Source organism: Eptesicus fuscus, chromosome 7 (genome assembly GCF_027574615.1).
Source record: "Eptesicus fuscus isolate TK198812 chromosome 7, DD_ASM_mEF_20220401, whole genome shotgun sequence".
NCBI lineage: Eukaryota > Metazoa > Chordata > Mammalia > Chiroptera > Vespertilionidae > Eptesicus > Eptesicus fuscus.
This window is the reverse complement of record NC_072479.1, coordinates 53,271,879-53,291,999: the sequence shown is the minus strand read 5'-3', so window position 1 is coordinate 53,291,999 and position 20,121 is coordinate 53,271,879. Positions and strand designations below refer to the sequence as shown.

The following is a 20,121-nucleotide window of genomic DNA, read 5'->3' as shown; positions in this document are numbered from 1 at the left end:
TTAAAGTTAATTAAAAGAATGCAGAAACAATTCGTCAATTTTAATTGCAGCATTCCTCTTTCTGATATTTTTCAGAGGACAATTTAAATGTGTCCACAATAATAGCAAAAAAAGAACTTTATTGATTGACATGAACAATTTTTTAAAGTTTTAAAATTATAACAGCCCAGCTGGTGTGGCTCAGTTGGTTGAGCATCGTCGCATGCAACAAGAGGTTTCTTGTTTGAATATGGTATAGGGCACATGCCCGGATTGTGCAGGAGGCACCCCATCAATGTTTCTCATCAATGTTTCTCTCCCTTTCCCTTCCTCTCTCTGAAATAAATAACATATATTAATAAATTATAACAGATGAGAACAGTTCAGTTTTATGAGGGGTTTTCTAATAATAATTTAGAAGTTGTTAATTTTGTATGTGTAAGGCAAAGGGAAAGAGGTGGTAAAGAAGTAATCAGTTCTAGGTATAGGGAATAAGAAATTGATCATAAAGTTTAAGGGAAATATCATGACCTACTTAAATATAAGCATCACAGCACAGGACAGGTAGCTTGGTTGGTTGGAGAGCATCATCCATGGCACCAGGGTTGCAAGTTGCATTCAGGGTCAAGGCACATACAGGAATCAACCAATGAATGCATGGATGGGTAGAACAATGGGTCAATGTTTCTCCTTCCCTCCCTCCCCTCCCTCTCTTCCTTCCTCTCTCTAAAATTAAAAAATAAAAAAATTAAGAAAATAACCATCACTTATAGCAACTTAAATTACTTTGTTTTATGATGTCATCATTATCTTTCCACAATTTAGAAGCATACTCTGTCAGTCTGGTTTGCCAATAATGGAAAGGGTTAAAATGACTGTCCCGTGTTGAGCTTTTTTATATTCTGGAATTTTGCTAGTAATCTCTGTGGACTGACAAAAGCATGAACAGCTCTAAGTGAATGAAGTGGTGTTTAAAAAGTTAATTTACCTTTTTATTATTTTTTATTTTTTTTAAAATATATTTTATTGATTTTTTAGAGAGGAAGGAAGAGGGATAGAGAGTTAGAAACATCGGTGAGAGAGAAACATCGATCAGCTGCCTCTGGCATACCCCCTACTGGGGATGTGCCTGCAACCAAGGTACATGCCCTTGACCGGAATTGAACCTGGGACCTTTCAGTCTGCAGGCCGACGCTCTACCCACTGAGCCAAACCGGTTTCGGCTAATTTACCTTTTTAAATGAAATATATTTAGAAATCTAAAATGGTCTCCCCCAAACATGAACTTATAGCATGTATGTAAACATGGAGTTCATCTTCTACACTAATAAAAGAAAAAGATGCAAATTGACCATACCTCCACGACACCCACCAGCCAATCAGGAGTGAGTATGCAAATTAACCCAACAAAATGGCATGTTAATTTGCATATGCAAGCACGGAGCGAATACTGAAGGCTCCACCAGAGTGAAGACTGAAGACTGAAAACTGAAGGCTCCGCTGCGGCCGGAGCCAAGCCTGAAGGCTGAAGGCTTGGCTCTGCTGAAGGCTGAAGGCTTGACTCTGCTGCTGCCGGAGCCAAGCCTGAAGGCTGAAGGCTTGGCTCCATTGCGGCCCGGGTCCCGGGTGCCAGAGGAAAACCAGTGCCAGCAGCCAGGGGAAGGAAGGCCTATTGCACGAATCTTCATGCAATGGGCCTCTAGTATTATAGAAAATAAGACTATAAAAAAGTGAAATATTTTTAATAGTTTAATTTCAAAGGCTTATTTCTATATAAAATATATGCTTATTTCTATAATCTCTGGCATCAGAAGAAGTCAATAAAGTTTTAATTTTGTTTTCATGAAAGAGAATATATTACAATTCTTGGGTAATTTTGCCATAAGTAAATACTTCATTGTGCTCTTTAATCATTTTTTAAAATTTTGTTTTTTAATATATTGATTGCTTTTTAGAGAGAGAGAAAGAGAGAGAGAGAGGAAGGGAGAGAGAAAGCGAGAGAAATAATGGATTTGTTTTTCCACTTATTTATGCATTCATTGGTTGAGTCTTGTATGTGCCCTGACTGGGAATCAAACCCAAAACCATGCCCCAGCTGGTTTTGCTCAGTGCATAGAGCCTCAGCCCAAGGACTGAAGGGTCCCGGGTTTGATTCCGGTCAAGGGCATGCACCTTGATTGCAGATTCCCCGGCTTAGGTTGGGTTGCGTGCAGGAGGCAACCAATCAATGTGTTTTTCTCATATTGATGTTTCTGTCTCTCCCACTTCCTCTAAAAATCAATGGAAAAATATCCTCAGGTGAGGATTAACAAAAACAAAGAACCCCAAAACCTTGGTGTATCACAGGATGATGCTCTAAACAATTGAGCAACGCATCCAGACCTATACTCTTTCCATTGTATTTTGTTGAAAGTGACCAGAAAAAAGTTACATATACATTCAGAGATGTTGAAGGAATATTAACATCATTGTATTCAGCACTTGCAGGATAACTGAGTATAGAATGGGATAATGGAGAAATTGGATTAGTTTTAAAGTTAAGGACCCTTTTTTATTTTAAAAAATATTTTTTATTGATTTCAGAGAGGAAGAGAGAGAGAGAAATATCAATGATGAGAGAAAATCATCAATCGGCCATTTCCTACATGCCCCTTACTGGGGATTGAGGCCAAAACACAGGCATATGCCCTGACCGGAACCTATGAAGTCTGGTTCATTGGTTGTCGCTCAACCACTGAGCCATGCCAGCCAGGCTTCCCCCACACCCCCCTCCACCAGGCTTTTTCTGATTTTTTTTTTTAGTTCACCAAAAATTTTTAAAAAATATATTTTATTGATTTTTTACAGAGAGAAAGAGGGGTAGAGTTAGAAACATCACTGAGAGAGAAACATCGATCAGCTGCCTCATTCACACCTCCCACTGGGGATGTGCCTGCAACAAAGGCACATGCCCTTGACCAGAATCGAACCTGGGACCTTTCAGTCCGCAGGCTGACGCTCTACCCACTGAGCCAAACCAGTTAGGGCTCACCAAAATTTTTTTTTTTTAAATAGATTTTATTGATTTTTTACAGAGAGGAAGAGGGAGGGATAGAGAGTTAGAAACATCGATCAGCTAGCTGCCTCTTGCACACCCCCTACTGGGGATGTGCCCGCAACCAAGGTACATGCCCTTGACCGGAATCGAACCTGGGACCCTTGAGTCCGCAGGCCGACGCTCTACCCACTGAGCCAAACCAGTTAGGGCTCACCAAAATTTTTAATGCTCCATTTCTAGGAAGTAAGGGCTATGCAATAACATTGGGGGAAAATAAGGGAAGACCAAGTACTAAGAGATTCATTTAAAAAAATATTTGGAATTTAGAGCCTACCATGTACTTGACACTGCAGAACAACCTCCAGGGATTGTCTTATAGAAAAAGTAAAGATGTAAATAGATAAATTGTAATGCATTGCAATAAATACTATATGAGAGTGATCAACAGAATACTGTGGGAATAGCAACCTGAAGAACTAAGGTCATCGGGGAAAGTATCAAAGAGGGGTAATAAAGAGTTTAATTTCAAAGGCTGAATAAAATTTTCCCAGACCAATAGTGAGAGGCAAAAAGGGTATTCCAGGCAGAAAATATAGCACATGTGACGTGAAGGCAATGGAATTTTCAGGGGTCTATGCCAAGTTCAGTGTGGCTGGAGCTTAGGAGAGACTAGTAAAGGAGACTAGTGAGAGATCAGGCTGAAGATGTGAGTTCAGGCCAGATGGTAAAGGGCCTTATATGCCTGCTTAAGGAGATAGAACTTAATTTAATTGGCAATACAGAGAAACTTCTAATGAGACTAATGCTATATTGTGTCTGGCACTGGAAACACAAAGACAAATATGATTTCCAGTGCCAGACACAACTGATACTTAAAATGTTTGTGGAATATAATTTGCCATCTGGAGTGAAGAAAGACTGCAGACAGACCAACTATGGGAGTTTAGACAAGAGAGTAGACCCAGAACTAAAACCGTAGGTGTGGGAGTAAAAAGAAATGCTAACCTAGAATTTTGATAAATATCTGACCTTGAAGACCAGTTAGAAAAGGTGGATAGATAAGGAGGTTTCTAGTTTGAGAGATTGGGTGACATGTGACACCATTAGCTGAGACTGAAAGGGACAGAGGAGTAAAAAGGGATCATTTAATATTGTATATAGGATAATATTGTGTATATTGAGAGTAGGGTTTTATTTTTGTGGCTTGTTTAGAAATGATGAGGTTGGTTGTTTAGTTTTGTTTTGTGTGTGTGTGTGTGTGTTTCAAGGGTGAGAAGAAGCCTGTGGAAAGGGAGGTACTGAAGAAGATGGGATAACAGAGAACAAGGTCTGGCATGAGGCAGGAGAGGATAAAAGCCAGAAGAAAGAAAGAAAAGGCTTGGGAAGAGGGAAGGGGATAAAAAAAAAAAGTCTAAGAGCTTGTTTATTGTTAATCTTCACCCAAGGATATTTTTTACATTGATTTTGAGAGAGTGGAAGGGAGGGAGGGAATAGGGAGAGAGAGAGAGTATTCTGGACGAACCTGCAACCAGTTAAGTGTCCTTGACCAGAACTGTGACCTTTTGGTATGCAGGCCGATGCTCTATCAGTGGGCCACACTGGCCAGGCTAAGAGCTTTTAAACTAGTATATAAATAGGTTTTAAATTCCTTTACAGCCCTAACCGGTTTGGCTCAGTGGATAGAGCGTTGGCCTGAGGACTGAAGGTCCCAGGTTCGATTCCAGTCAAGGGCATGTACCTTGGTTGTGGGCACATCCCCAGTAGGAGGTGTGCAGGAGGCAGCTGATCAATGTTTCTCATTGATGTTTCTAACTCTCTATTCCTCTCTGTAAAAAAATCAATAAAATATATATATTAAAAGAATTCCTTTACATACAGAAAAACTTGAGGCTTGGCTTTAAGGAAGATCTCTAGTGTATATAGCTAGAACTGTTTTGGTTTTCTAATCCTGGAATGTTACAGTTTTGGATTTGTGCAGTGGACTGAATGTTTGTGTCCCCCAAATTTATATCTTAAAACCCTACCCAATGTGATGATACTAATATGTGGGGCCTTTGGGAAGTAATTAGGTCATGAGGGTGGAGCCTTCATAAATGGGATTAGTGCCCTTATAAAAGGGACTCCAGAAAACTCTCTCTGCCCCTCTTTCCACCATGTGAGGATACAATGAAAAGTCAGCAGTTTGTAAACTGGATGAGAGATTTCAGCAGAACCCAGCCATGCTAATACCTGATCTCAGACTTAAAAGTACTGAAGAATATTGAAATCACCAAGAACTCTCATAGTTATCCCTGGAGAGAGTGATAGCCAGGACCTAAAACTTAAAGGAATGAGTAGAAGTAACCTAGAGGAAGACACGGTCAATTACAAGAAGGGCTAGTGTTTGGTATAATCTGGTGACATATACTTTAAAAAGGACACGCTACCTCTAGGCCCAATGGTATCAAAGGGTGTTGGAGAAAGAACTACATTCAAGAGGGCTGCAGGAGAAACTGCCTTCAGAAGAGAGCCAGGGTGCAGTTAGAGCAAGAAGGTGACAGGAATGTTCAGAGAAAAGATATAAGGGGTTTTGCAGGTAATTGATCTTGAGTTCAGTTGTGAAAGGATTTTAAGACATCAGAAGGGTTTGTAAAATGGAGTTGGAAGCATTGATGTACAAATTATAGGAATATTAGAGTCTAGGATATAAGGCATGGCCAGGGAATCCTGGATTCCAGTGATAACTGACACAAATGGATAAAGGTCAAGTAGCTTTATCTTGATTCTTGCTCAATAAACAATTTGTTGAATGAATGTATCAGACATCAAATCCATAAAGGAAATAATTTTTTTTTTTTACCTCAGATCACCTCATATCACTTGAGGTCTGTGTTTCCAGGTTTGTTAAGTACTGCAACATGGAAATAAAATGAATATCTCCCTTACAATATCTAACATATAATCCTATATGATAAAAGAGTAATATGAAAATTGACCCTAATGGTGAAATGACCCATCACTATGATGCGTACTGACCACCAGGGGGCAGACGCTCAATGCAGCAGTTGCCCCCTGGTGGTCAGTGGCCTCCCATAATGGGAGCTCCGCTCAGCCACAAGCTGGGCTGACAGCTGCGAGCACAGTGGTGGTAGCGGGAGCCTCTTTCACCTCCTCGGCAGCGCTTGGGGAGTGGGCCTAAGCCACAGTAGGACATCCCCTAAGGGCTCCTGGGCTGCCAGAGGGATGTTTGACTGCCAGCTTAGACTCTATCTCCTGGGGAGCGGGCCTAAGTTGGGAAGTGGATATCCCCCAAGGCAGGCGTCCTCAAACTATGACCCATGGGCCACATGTGGGTGTTTTTGCCGTTTTGTTTTTTTACTTCAAAATAAGATATGTGCAGTGTGCATAGGAATTTGTTCATAGTTTTTTTTAAACTATAGTCCGGCCCTCCAATGGTCTGAGGGACAGTGAACTGGCCCCCTGTTTAAAAAGTTTGAGGACCCCTGCCCCAAGGGGTGCCAGACTGTGAGAGGCCGAAGGCCGGGCTGAGGGACCCCCCCCCCCAAGTGCACGAATTTTTGTGCACTGGGCCTCTAGTTCTGTATAAGTAATTTTAAAGGCTTTGAAATCCTCCAGAAAATACCAAAGAAGCCCTTATGTTTTAGGTTTTCTGTTCAGTATATATGGCTTACTGCCTGATGCTTATGAATAGAAGACTAAGTGCTAATACATTTAAAGCAGGGGTCCTCAAACTTTTTAAACAGGGGGCCAGTTCACTGTCCCTCAGACCGTTGGAGGGCCGGACTATAGTTTAAAAAAAAAACTATGAACAAATTCCTATGCACACTGCTAAGTCGGCTGCTAAGCAGGACAGGCAGCGGCAGCAAAAACACCCTGCGGGCCGGATAAATGTCCTCGGTGGGCCTCATTTAAATGGTCTGCTAAACTTTTCCAGATTTCTAAAAATAGTCCACACTCACAATTCTCACTAAAGACATTTTTTCACTGTCAATTCACTGGTTTCCATTTTCCTCAAGCTATAAAAATGGAGATACTCAATCGCCACAAAGAAAACTTTTTAAGTCCCCATTCCTGATCTCCTTGAAGCATTTGACACAATTGACCAACCATTCCTTTTTCTTGAAATGGCTCTCTTCTAGTTCTTATCAATCTCTATGACTGAACTGGCCTTTCTCTATCCTTCACTGACTCTGCTGACCTCTAAATATAGTTGATCTCCCAAGTTCTATTCTTGGAGCTCTCTGTCACTGGTGGTTGCCACACTTTCTTGATCACAGTACCATATAGCCAATTCTCATTCCCCGCCGCCCCCCCCCCCCCATTGATTTTTAGGGAGAGTGGAAGGGAGAGGGAAAGACAGAAACATCAATGTGAGAGAAACATATCGATTGGTTGCCTTCTGCATGAGCCCCAACCAGGGCCTGGGCCCAGGAAGGAGCCTGCAATGGAGGTACCTGTTCATGCCTAGAATGGAACCTGGGACCCAAACCAGCTAGGGCTTGGCTGCTTCTTTACCCAGAGTTATACCAAAATGGAAAGGCAAAGGAAGATCTGACTTAATGGTGATTTCTAAGAACTGGATCAGTAAGTAGGAGGGACTGTAGAGTCAGCTCTTGGGACAGGTCAGGAATCTTTGTGCTTAATTCAGAAATCAAAAACCTGTGGATCTTGCCAAAACAGGTTTGGCTCAGTGGATAGGGCATTGGCCTGTGGACTGAAGGAGCCCAGGTTCCATTCCAGTCAAGGGCACATGCCTGGGTTGCAGGCTCGATCCCCAGTAGGGGGTATGCAGGAGGCAGCCAATCAATGATTCTTTCTCATCATTGATGTTTCTATCTCTCTATCCCTCTCCCTTCCTCTATGAAATCAATAAAAATATATTAAAAACCTGTGGATCATGATTTTTATGCTTGATTAGATACTGGTTTGGGAAAAAATAAGCTATGAATGATATTGGGGAATTTTGAACATAGATTTAGTATTCAATGATGAGTGAATTATTGTTAATTTTGTTAGGTTTAATTATGGTACTTTTTTGGAGTTCAAGCTTTCTATATTTCTATTACCAAATTGAGATTGTGTGCCTTTAAATTTTTTTTTTTTATTGATTTTTAGAAAGAGGGGAAGGGGGAGAGTAAGAAATAAGTTAGAAAGGGACAAATATAGGAGAAGTTAGGTAGAGCGTCCTCCCATAAGCCAAGGTTGCAGGTTCAATCTGCTGTCAGGGCACATACAAGAAACAACCAATGAATGCCTAAATAAGTGGAACAGTAAATTAATGTTTCCCTCCTTCTCTCTCTCACTTCCTCTCTTTCTCTCTCAAAACAATCAATAAGTACAAAATTTTTAATTGTTCAGTAAATAAATAAATATGGCAAAATAGTAATTATAGATTTTGAAAGGGATCTACAACTTTCAAAGTTGAAAAGATCTTTCAACTTTTTTCTATGTGTGAAAAATTTCACATTAAGAACCAAAAATATATAGAGGAAAAATTCTTACACATAAACAAATCAAGAAAGTAATCTCACCCATTTTCCTATGCGTATTTTATAGCTCCCTCAGAGAAATGAATATCCATTCCTCAAAAGGAATCCTTTGAGTCTACCTATTCAACATTTCCCCCCTCATATTCTATCTTTGGAAACAAAATTGATGCCTCTCCTTTATACTTGAAGATGACCTTTAGGTTCTTCTATCAGCCTCCTTTCCTCTACTTTATGAGAGGCAACTCTCAATTTTATAATTATCTCTGCAGTAATTCAGAGGGCTTAAGAGGGGTATTTTTCCATATTCTAAATTTTGAGATAATTGAGAAGTTGGCATTGTCTACGCAATGCTTACAATTTATTGTCAAAATATTTTAATTTTAAAATGTTTTTTTTTCTAACACTTTAGGGCCGCCTTTTTCTACTGGGCTTGAAGGAAATGAGGTGTCATTTTAATAACATGTCATGGGTAAAATAATGAGAAAAGTGAACCTCAATATATACAAAAAAATATAGAAAAAACAAAAATAAAAAATGTTTTTCTTATGACCCAGCAATTCTACTTCTGGGTATTTATCCGAAGAAACCCAAAGCCTGAATTTGAATGAATATATGCACATGCACCTCTATGTTCATTGCAGCATTATTTACAATAGCCAAGATATGGAAGCAACCCAGTGCCCTGGCCAGTCTCTCAGAGGTTAGAGTGTCAGCCCTCGCACTGCACCAAAAGGTCTCAGGTTCCATTCCTGGCCTGGTTGGGGCACGTGTGGGAGGCAACCAGTCAATGTGTCTCTCATATCCATGTTTCTCCTCCTCACTCCTCTCCCCGTCCCTCTCCCTCTCCCTCTCCCTCTCCATCTCCCTCTCCCTCTCCCTCTCCCTCCCTCTTCTCCACTCCCTTTCCCTCTACCTCTCCTCTCCCTGTCCCTGTTCCTCTCCTTCTCCCTCCCTCTCCCACCCCCTCTCCCTCTCCCTTTCCCTCCCCTTCTCCCTCCTCTCCTCCTTTCCTCTCCTCTCCCTCAATTCCACTCTCTCTAAAAATCAATGGAAACAATATTCTTGGGTGAGTATTAACAACAACAAAAGTTATGGTACATATGTACAATGGAAATATTTTTCAGCCACACACACAAAAAGAATGAAATCTTACCATTTGCCACATCATGGATGGACCTTGAGAGTATTGTGCACAGTGAAATAAGCCAGTCAGAGAAAGACAAATACCATATGATTTCACTATATGTGGAATCTAAATAACAAAATAGCCCTGCCAGCGTGGCTCAGTGGTTGAGCATCAACCTATGAGACCTATGAACCAGGAGGTAAGAGTTCAGTTTCCTGTTGGGCACATGCCTGGGTTGTGGGCTCAATCCCCAGTGAGAGGCATGCAGGAAGCAGCCGATCAATGAGTCTCTGTCATCGATGTTTCTACCTCCCTCCCTCCCTTTCTGAAATCAATAAAAATATATTTTTAAAAAATAAGTGAACAAACAAAGGTGAAACAGAGTCATGGATTCAGAGACTGGACTGGTGATTGCCAGAGGAGAGCAGAGTTGGACTGGATGAAAAAGGTGAAGGGATTAAGAAGCATAAGTTGGTAGTTACAGGGATGTAAAGTACAGCATTGGGAATATAGTCAATAATAATGCAACAACTATGTATGGTGCCAGGTGGGTACTGGAAATACCAGGGGAAACATTTTATAAAGTAGGATTGTATAATCACTATCCTGTATACCTGAAACCAATGCAAAATAATACTAAAAGTATTGATGTTTCTTTGCTGATTTTTTATTTAGAGGATTTGTCCAGTGGTGATAGTGGGTTATTAAAGTCTCCTACTATGATTGTATTTTTGTCAATCTCTCCCTTGATATCTTCCAGGAGTTTTTTTATGTATTTGGGTACTCCTGTATTGGGTGTGTATATGTTTACCAGAGTTATTTCTTCTTGTTGGATTGCTCCCTTTAGTATTATGAAGTGGCCTTCCTTATCTCTTGTTATGCCCTTCACTTTGAGATCTAATTTGTCAGATATAAGTATTGCTACCTCTGCTTTTTTTTCATTTCCATTCACCTGAAAAACCTTTTCCATCCCTTCACCTTCAGTCTTTGTGCATCAATTTTTCTGAGGTGGGTTTCTTGTAGACAGCAGATATATGGGTCATGTTTTCTTATCCAATTCGTTACCCTATGTCTTTTGATTGGGGCATTTAATCTATTTACCTTTGAAGTTATTATTATTATTATTATTTTTATGTTTTTATTGATTTTTTACAGAGAGGAAGAGAGAGGGATAGAGAGTTAGAAACATCGATGAGAGAGAAACATCGATCAGCTGCCTCCTGCACACCCCCCACTGGGGATGTGCCCGCAACCAAGGTACATGCCCTTGACCGGAATCGAACCCGGGACCCTTGAGTCCGCAGGCCGACGCTCTATCCACTGAGCCAAACCGGTTTCGGCTGAAGTTATTATTGATAGGTACATGTTTGTCGCCATTTTTATTTTTATTTTATTTATTTATTTATTTTTTTACAGAGAGAAAGGGAGAGGGATAGATAGTTAGAAACATCAATGAGAGAGAAACATCAATCAGCTGCCTCCTGCACACCCCCCACTGGGGATGTGCCCGCAACCAAGCTACATGCCCTTGACCAGAATCGAACCCTGGACCCTTCAGTCCGCAGGCCGACGCTCTATCCACTGAGCAAACCTGTTTTGGCAAATATTCTTTACCCCTGTGTTCCTTCTTCGTTTCCTATTTCTTCTTTTTACAGCAGACCCTTTAGCATTTCTTGCATTGCTGGTTTGGTGGTAATAAACTCCCTTAGTCCTTTTTTGTCTGTGAAGCTCCTGATTTCACCTTCAATTTTGATTGATAGCCTTGCTGGGTACAGTATTCTTGGATTCAGACCCTTCCTTTGCATGACTTTGTGTATTTCATTCCATTCCCTTCTGGCCTGATGAGTTTCTGTTGAGAAATCAGTTGCTACTCTGATGGGGGTTCCTTTGTAGGTAACTTTCTGTCTCTCTCTGGCCGCTTTTAAGATTCTTACTTTGTCGTTGATGTTTGCCAATTTAATTATAATGTGCCTTGGCATCGGTCTTTTTGGGTTCATTTTGCTTGGGACTCTGTGAGCTTCTTGGATTTGTGTGGGTTTTTTCTTTCCTATATCAGGGAAGTTTTCTGTCATTATTTCTTCAAACAGGTTTTCTATTCCTTGCTCAGTTTCTTCTCCTTCTGGAAGCCCTATTATGTGGATGTTGTTTTGTTTCATGTTATCCCAAAGTTCCCTTAGGCTCTCCTCCTTTTTTTTTTTTTTAAAAAAATATTTTATTGATTTTTTACAGAGATGAAGGGAGAGGGATAGAGAGTTAGAAATATCGATGAGAGAGAAATATCGCCACGCGCCCCTGGGTCTGGGAGAGGCCACGCTCCCCTGGGTCCGGGTGAGGCCATGTGTCCCTGGATCCGGGTGAGGCCTCGCACACCTAGGTCCGGGTGAGGCCACGTGCCCCTGGGTCTGGGAGAGGCCACGCGCCCCCGGGTCCAGGTGAGGCCATGTGTCCCTGGATCCGGGTGAGGCTGGGTCCCGGGTCCGGGTGAGGCCTCGCGCACCTAGGTCCGGGTGAGGCCACGCGCCCCTGGGTCCAGGTGAGGCCTTGCGCCCCTGGGTCCGGGTGAGGCTGGGTCCCTGGGCCCGGGTGAGGCCACGCGCCACTGGACCCGGATGAGGCTGGGTCCCTGGGCCCGGGTGAGGCCACGCGCCCCTGGGTCCGGGTGAGGCCTTGTGCCCCTGGGTACGGGTGAAGCCGGATCCTGGGTCCGGGTGAGGCTGTGTGCCCCTGGATCCATCCGGGTGAGGCTGGGTCCCAGGCCCGGGTGAGGCCACGCGCCCCTTGGGTCTGGGTGAGGCCACGTGCCCCTGAGTCCGGGTGAAGCCGTGCCCCTGGGTCCGGCCGAGACCAAACCAGAGGGAGTTGGACCTCCGTTACCACCATTTGTCCACCATCCAGAGCTGAGGGGTCAGTGTTGACATGTACACATAAGGAACTGGTGGACATTGAAATTGGGTCTCAAAACAACTGTTGGTCCAGAAAGAAACTCACTACAGACTGATTCATTTGCCTGTCAGCATAACTATTATTGCTCATCTCACATTCAGTTCTTATAAGTATATATCTAGTGATATATGATCTCGCTCATCTAGGGGAAATGATGAACAACATAGACTGAGGAACAAGAACAGAACCAGAAACAAGGAGGCATCGATCGGACTGTCGGGCCTCAGAGGGAGGATAGGGGAGGGTGGGGGGACGGGGGAGAGATCAACCAAAGGACTTGTGTGCATGCATATGAGCCTATCCAATGGTTAAGTTCAACAGGGGGTTGGGGCATGCGTGGGGAGGGGTGTGGGATGGGAATGGGGGGATGAAGACAAATATGTGACACCTTAATCAATAAAGAAATTTAAAAATAAATAAATAAATAAATAAAAATTTAAAAAAAAAAGAGAGAGAAATATCGATCAGCTGCCTCCTGCACATCCCCTACTGGGGATGTGCCCGCAACCAAGGTACATGCCCTTCGCCAGAATCGAACCTGGGACCCTTCAGTCCTCAAGCTGACGCTCTATCCACTGAGCCAAACCGGTTTCAGCTCTCCTTCTGCTTTTTAATTTATTTTTTCTAGAAGCTGCTGTACTTGGGTATTTTTTCCCTACCTTGTCTTCTAGCTCACTGATGCGGTCCTCTGCTTCTAGTCTACTCTCTTTTTTTAATTTTTAACATATTTTTTATTGATTTTTTACAGAGAGGAAGGGAGAGGGATAGAGAGTTAGAAACATCGATGAGAGAGAAACATCGATCAGCTGCCTCCTGCACCCCCCCCCCCACTGGGGATGTGCCCACAACCAAGGTACATGCCCTTGACCAGAATCGAACCCGGGACCCTTCAGTCCGCAGGCCGACGCTCTATCCATTGAGCCAAACCAGTTTCAGCTCCTAGTCTACTCTTGATGCTTTCTATTGAATTCTTTACAACAGCGATGTCATTTTCCATTTCTTCTTGGTTCTTCTTCATTTCCTCTTGGTTCTTACTCATATTGTCGAATTTGTCTTCTATTCTTTTCAGCCACCTTATGACTATTTCTCTGAATTCTTTCTCTGACAGGCTGCTTGCCTCCATTTCATTTACTTTCCTTTTCTGGTGATGCCTGCTTTTCTTTCATATGCAGGCTGTTTCTTTGTCTCCCCATGGTCTCTCTTCTCCGGGTGTCTGGTTATGTAGTTCTCTCTCTCCTTATCCCAGGTGAAATCGGACCTTTCTGTGATGGAGTGTAGAGCTCCTCTGAATCCGCGTGTTTGCACCAATTGGGGACTGGTTTTCTGGCATTCGCAGCTGTTTGGTGGGTGCTGCAGTTGTAGATTTTCAGGCTTCTGATAACATTCACTTTCCCGTTCAAGATGGCATGGTCTCCGCGTCTGAGCCATTGGCTCTGGGAGGGAACCCAGCAGCAGTGGGGGCTGCCTGGTCAGGGGAGTCCCATCCAGCAGTCCCCCAACTTCTCCTGGAGTATAGCTGTCCCTTAACTCATGCGACCCTCAGCTGTTCTTTCTATCTGTTCCGGGACAAGGCTCAGGACACATCTGTCTATTCTGATGCCATTTTTTTCTCTACAAAGCTTATTTCTTTAGTGATGGAACCTGACCCTCAATATCTAAAAAATTCAATATTTTGGCATTACTAGGGAAGTTCTGTGGTTGCCTATGCCAACTCTAAGGGTAATAAAATCCTGATTTTTGTAGTATTATTGTATCTATCTTGATTGAAGTTTCATGCCAACTGTGGTGGAATTATAGAACACAGTACTTAGATTTAAAAAATTGTTTTATTTGTCTTGCTAGTAAATATGTCAAAATGTTATCTTCTGACTTATTACATCACTAGCTATTTTGGCTTCTCTATTATAGCTTACTGTAGTTTTCTTTTTCCTTGTATAAGAAAACTATAAACAAATCTCACTTATATAAAAGCAAAACGCCCTACTGGCAGGGCGATTGGGAGGCAAAGAGAGAGTCTTTTTTTCTTTCTTTTAAATATATATATACTGAGTGGCCAAATTATTATGATCTCTGAAAGAATAATAATCTGGCCATTCAGTGTGTGTGTGTGTGTGGAGGGGACAATTTGCATATTAACCTTTTATTATATAGGATATACACTGAGTGGCCAGATTATTATGTGTTCAGAGATCATAATAATCTGGCCACTCAGTATATGTATATATTGATACTTATATATATTGATTTCAGAGAGGAAGGGAGAGGGAAAGAAAGATAGAAATATCAATGATGATTGAGAGTATCATTGATCGGCTGCTTCCTGCATGCCTCCTACTGGGGATTGAGCCTGCAAGCTGGGCAAATGCCCTTGACAGGAATCAAACCCAGGACCCTTCAATCCACAGGCTGATGCTCTATCCACTGAGCCAAACTGGCTAGGGTGGGAGAGTCTTTTCTGAAATAGTACTGCACTCCCTTCCTTTCTCTCTAAAAAACAAACAAACAAACAAACAAACAAACAAACAAAAAAACCAGACTCACACACACCCACTGGCCCAGTGATCCAGCCTGCATCCATAGGACCGCCCAGGACTTCCCGCAGGCTTTTCTAGACGCCACAGAGGATGGTGTCTATGAGCCCCCAGACCTGATTCTGGAGGAGTGGATGGAGCTGGAGAATTTCCCACTGTGCAAGCAGGAGCTGCTGGTGGAGATCCAAAGCCTGTGGGAGAAGTTCAGCAAAGCCATGAGCAAGAAGGGTCTGGAGGCCAAGGAGGGCAGTGAGACTTCTAAGGGAATTGGAAAATGACAATGGGGAGGAAGGACTTCAACATGGACCCCAAGAAAAGGATCTAGTTCTTGGTGGAGAATGAACTCCTCCAGTACACACCCGGGATCACCCGTTTCCTGTATAAGGGCAAGAACCTGAACAAGACAACCATAGGGACTACCCCAGAGAGAGGGAAGAGTTGAGCCTGGCAGTGCTCCACATCATTGTAGATCTGCAAGAGCTCTCCCACATCAATCTGGTGCAGGCTCTCAGGCAATTTCTGTGGAGCTTCCTGCCTCCCTCGAGAGGCTCACAAGATTGACCAGATGATGGAAACCTTCTCCCAGCGATACTAATGCTGTTATGTTGTAAATCAGAAGACGCCTTAATCAATAAGCCAAATTTATTTGGAGTCCTTTTCATTTCACTAGTGCTAGCGGGCCCAGAGGAAATCTTGCTTCTCAAATTCTGGGGCCCAATATGGTGGAAGTCTTTCTTATTTATACGTTTTTTAGCTCTTTGTCTTCCAAATTTGGAATGAGACTTCCGGACCTTCTGAGAAAGAGGTCCTGCATGCTGGGAAGGGGCCGTGAGACCACATCTCAAGGCCTGGCCTGGCGCCAGCACTGACAGCTCTGTCTGGGGCATAGTTTATGGCCTCTCTGGAATGGGGAGTAGTCTTATTTTTCCCTATTGTTTAAGCAAGGAAACATTTACAGAAGCCAGAATAGCAGGGTTAAATTTTAAACAGTTTTTACCCAAGATGGAGGTTACTATGCTTCACTGCCAGTGCAATTGCAGAGTTTTCTAGTCCACGGACACATACTGCCTGCTGCCTTTCATAGCAATTATGCTGAATACCAGCCTTTATAATCCCAACATCTGGGACTAGCCAGGCCTGGAGACTTTGTGGCATCATCTAGGACAAGACCTGCTCAGGAACATGAGCCCTTCAGGACTCCTGAGGACCATGGGAATGATCTGACCCATACCTTCAAGCCAAATGGGGAGGGGCTGGCTCCTCATAGACAACTGCCTCTGATTTGAGTACAAAACAGACAGAGAATGAGCCTGGAGGAATCATCTCCCTGGAGAATCTGAGCATCTGAGAGGTGAAGACTGCTGGAAACGGAACTACTTTGAGCTTTACATCCACAATAGCAAGCAGCAGCTCATCAAAGCCTGCAAAACAGAGGCAGATGGCCAGGTGATTGAGGAGAGCCATGTGGTGTACTGGATATCTGCCTCCACAGAGGAGGAGAAGGAGGAGTAGATTAAGTCCATCCAGGCAGCTGTGAGCATGGGGCCTCTTCTATGGGATGCTGGGGGCAGGGAAGAATTGGATTTCTGTCAAGAAAGAGCAGGAGCTCTTCCCCTCCCCTCCTCTTCCTCTCCTCTCCCCTCTATCACTCTGCTGCTTCTCCCCCTTTCCTCCCTTCCCCCTCCCTTCTCCTCAACTGCTGCTGCTCCCCCCACCCCCGCCCCGCCCGCCACCACCTCCCTTCCATTCTGCCCCCACCTCCCTCAGCCATCCTGGGCCTCATGTTAAAGGGATTTTGTAGCCACTGTGAAGTGTGGCATTTGGGACCATGTCACCTTTCCTGTTTCTGTTCTTTTATTTCCCTCCGCGTTTGTCCTTGCCCCACCAACCATAGGTTTATTTCACTTTTTCAGCCCCACCCTATCCATGGACCTCTTATCTGAAGGTCTCCTGTGCCTGCTTCACACCAAAGGAGCCTCAGTCCCCTTCCTCCTCATCATCTGCTACTTCTCTGGTTTTGCCCCTTAATTGTGGTTGTCATCCTCAGATTAACTCTTCCTGGAAGAATTGTAGAAAATTGAAGTGAACAAGGGTTCTATGATGCAGATAAAGGGATTTTTGCCATTCAATTGCCCAAAGAAACGCCTGGCCAGCTTGTGAGAAAATGCTCACCTGTCCGAATTTAAATAACGGACTTGGAGACAGAAGTATGGCGAAAAGGAGACTTTCAATATGCTCTCAAGAGCAGTAGTTTGGCCGTGACCAGTTTGGCTCAGTGGATAGAGCGTCGGCCTTCGGACTCAAGGGTCCCAGGTTCGATTCCGGTCAGGGGCATGTACCTTGGTTGCGGGCACATCCCCAGTAGGGGGTGTGCAGGAGGCAGCTGATCGATGTTTCTCTCTCATCGATGTTTCTAACTCTCTGTCCCTCTCTCTTCCTCTCTGTAAAGAGCAGTAGTTTGTTCCAATGTACAGGCACCCCTGTGGCAGGGAATATAACCTATTTAGTCCCTCCTCCGGTTTCTCATGGGCTGAGTACTATGGGATCACCTGTGTGGCCTAGGTCTTGCTGTCTCCCATTGGGTCATTTTAAAAAACTGGGCTGAGGCCTTCTCTAGTTGCCTCCACCCCCCTGTGTCTAGCCAAAGCAGGCACCTTGGGTGTTTCCACCATGATGCTGGCCCATGTGTACAGTTCTTTGCTCCTTTTCCCTCCTCCCTTCATTCTGTTTGCCCTGGGGGAATTCAGCAAAATCCATCAAAAGCCAACCTTGCTGGGGATGGATCACAGAGGTCCATTTCCTACAGACTGAATATGTTAACCACTTCTGGCACCAAGAAAATCCAGGACTGAAAAACCACTTGTGGGGGAAATAGGTGCTTCTGAGGCTTCTGAGGAAGGAGTAGAAGATGATGACGAAGAGTTTGATTGGGAAACTGAACAGTCCCCCTATGAAGAGGTACCAGAAAGTGCTCTGAGCCTGCAGGGCTACTATAGATTGGGAGGCCTGCGATCAGGAGTATTTCAGCAATTACAGGATGAACTCAGTGATGTCATCGATATTAAGGACCCAGATTTTACTCCTGCAGCTGAAGGCAGGCAGAAACACCTAGCTGCTAAACTGGCCACATTTGATCCTGATCATTTTTCTCTTCTGAAGAAGAGAAAAATCAGCTATGAAAATCTGTCCATAAGTCTTACCTGCTGAACAAAAGAGCTCATTATTATGTACTACAATCTGATTTATATCCTTCTGGCATTTTGCTGTAAGACTCATGTCAATGAAGGAGAGAAGAATGTTGAATCTGCACGGAATATCAGAAAACTGAATCCAACACTGTGTTGGTTTGAGATTTGGACTAATGTTCATGAAGTCCTGGTGTCTTTTGGAGGAAGAGTTTTGTGCTCCCCACTTTACCACCATTTCAAGCTGGTGATGAAAGCCTGCAGAGAGACTATAAAGTTACTGCAACTAGATACAAGTGAGTTTTAAAATGGCTACTGGATATTCACAACATTTTTCAGGACAGCGACCCAGCTTACATTCTAAACGATCTCAGACAACTGTGTGTGGATTCAGAAAGCCAAGTCCAAGAAGTTGGCAGCTCTTCCAAAAGCCTTCAAAGAAGCAGCCCCGATGAAGGCCCAGCGGGGTTAGAAGTGAAGAGCTGGAGGTGGCAGCACTCCTCCTCCGGGAGGAAGCAGCAGCTGGTTCGGCCTGCGGGCGGCGGGCACCGTCCTCCAGTGTTGAGGCAAGTGGCTCAGAAGACTCAGACAGCACCACATCCCCCGAGACTGCAGACTCAGACTCAGAGCCACAGGGGCTCAAAGGCAGGGATCTGGGAGAGTAAATTCCTTGCAAGGTCCCTTTCTTTCTTTCTTTTCTTTCTTTTCTTCATGTCGCAGGTTTATTTGTACAAACAGCACAGGAGGGCACCAGCGCCACGCAGACAGCAGCCCAGGGGCCCCACCAGTCCTTCCGTCCTCACGTCGGCAGACAGAGGCCTCTACTGGGGAGCCTTCGTGGGGGCCTGGGCACCTTTGGGAGCGGGGGCCTGGGCACCTCTGGGAGCGGGGGCCTGGGCACCTCTGGGAGCGGGGGCCTGGGCACCTCTGGGAGCGGGGGCCTGGGCACCTCTGGGAGCGGGAGCCTGGGCACCTCTGGGAGCGGGGGCCTGGGCACCTCTGGGAGCGGGGGCCTGGGCACCTTTGGGAGCGGGGGCCTGGGCACCTCTGGGAGCGGGAGCCTGGGCACCTCTGGGAGCGGGGGCCTGGGCACCTCTGGGAGCGGGGGCCTGGGCACCTCTGGGAGCGGGGGCCTGGGCACCTCTGGGAGCGGGGGCCTGGGCACCTCTGGGAGCGGGAGCCTGGGCACCTCTGGGAGCGGGGGCCTGGGCACCTCTGGGAGCGGGGGCCTGGGCACCTCTGGGAGCGGGAGCCTGGGCACCTCTGGGAGCGGGGGCCTGGGCACCTCTGGGAGCGGGAGCCTTGAGTCCGCAGGCCGACGCTCTATCCACTGGGCCAAACCAGTCAGGGCCAGTTTCAATTTTTAAAAATTCTGGAAAATGCAAACATATTTAGTGGCAAAACGTGTTTTTTTAAAAATATATATATTTTATTGATTTTTTACAGAGAGGAAGGGAGAGGGATAGAGAGTTAGAAACACCGATGAGAGAAAAACATCGATCAGCTGCCTCCTGCACATCTCCCACTGGGGCTGTGTCCACAACCAAGGTACATGCCCTTGACCGGAATGGAACCTGGAACCCTTGAGTCCGCAGGCCGACGCTCTATCCACTGAGCCAAACCGGTTAGGGCTAGTGGCAAAAGGTTTGGGTGAGGGAAAAGGAAGCGATTAGAAAGGAAACGTTTTGGGATGATTATTATTTTTATTTTGGTGATGGTTAATGGGTATTTAAATGTCAAAACTTACCAAATTGTACACTTTAAATATGGGCCATTTATTGTGTGTCAATTATACCTCAATAAACTGTTTAAAATTAAATGAAAAAAATAG

The 20,121-nt window shown here is 44.4% G+C and overlaps 1 pseudogene; it reads left to right on the top strand.

The window, feature by feature from the left end:
* The first annotated feature begins 3,737 nt into the window (after positions 1-3,737).
* Positions 3,738-18,967, top strand: LOC103292536 (uncharacterized; annotated as a pseudogene).
* Positions 18,968-20,121: the final 1,154 nt, after the last annotated feature.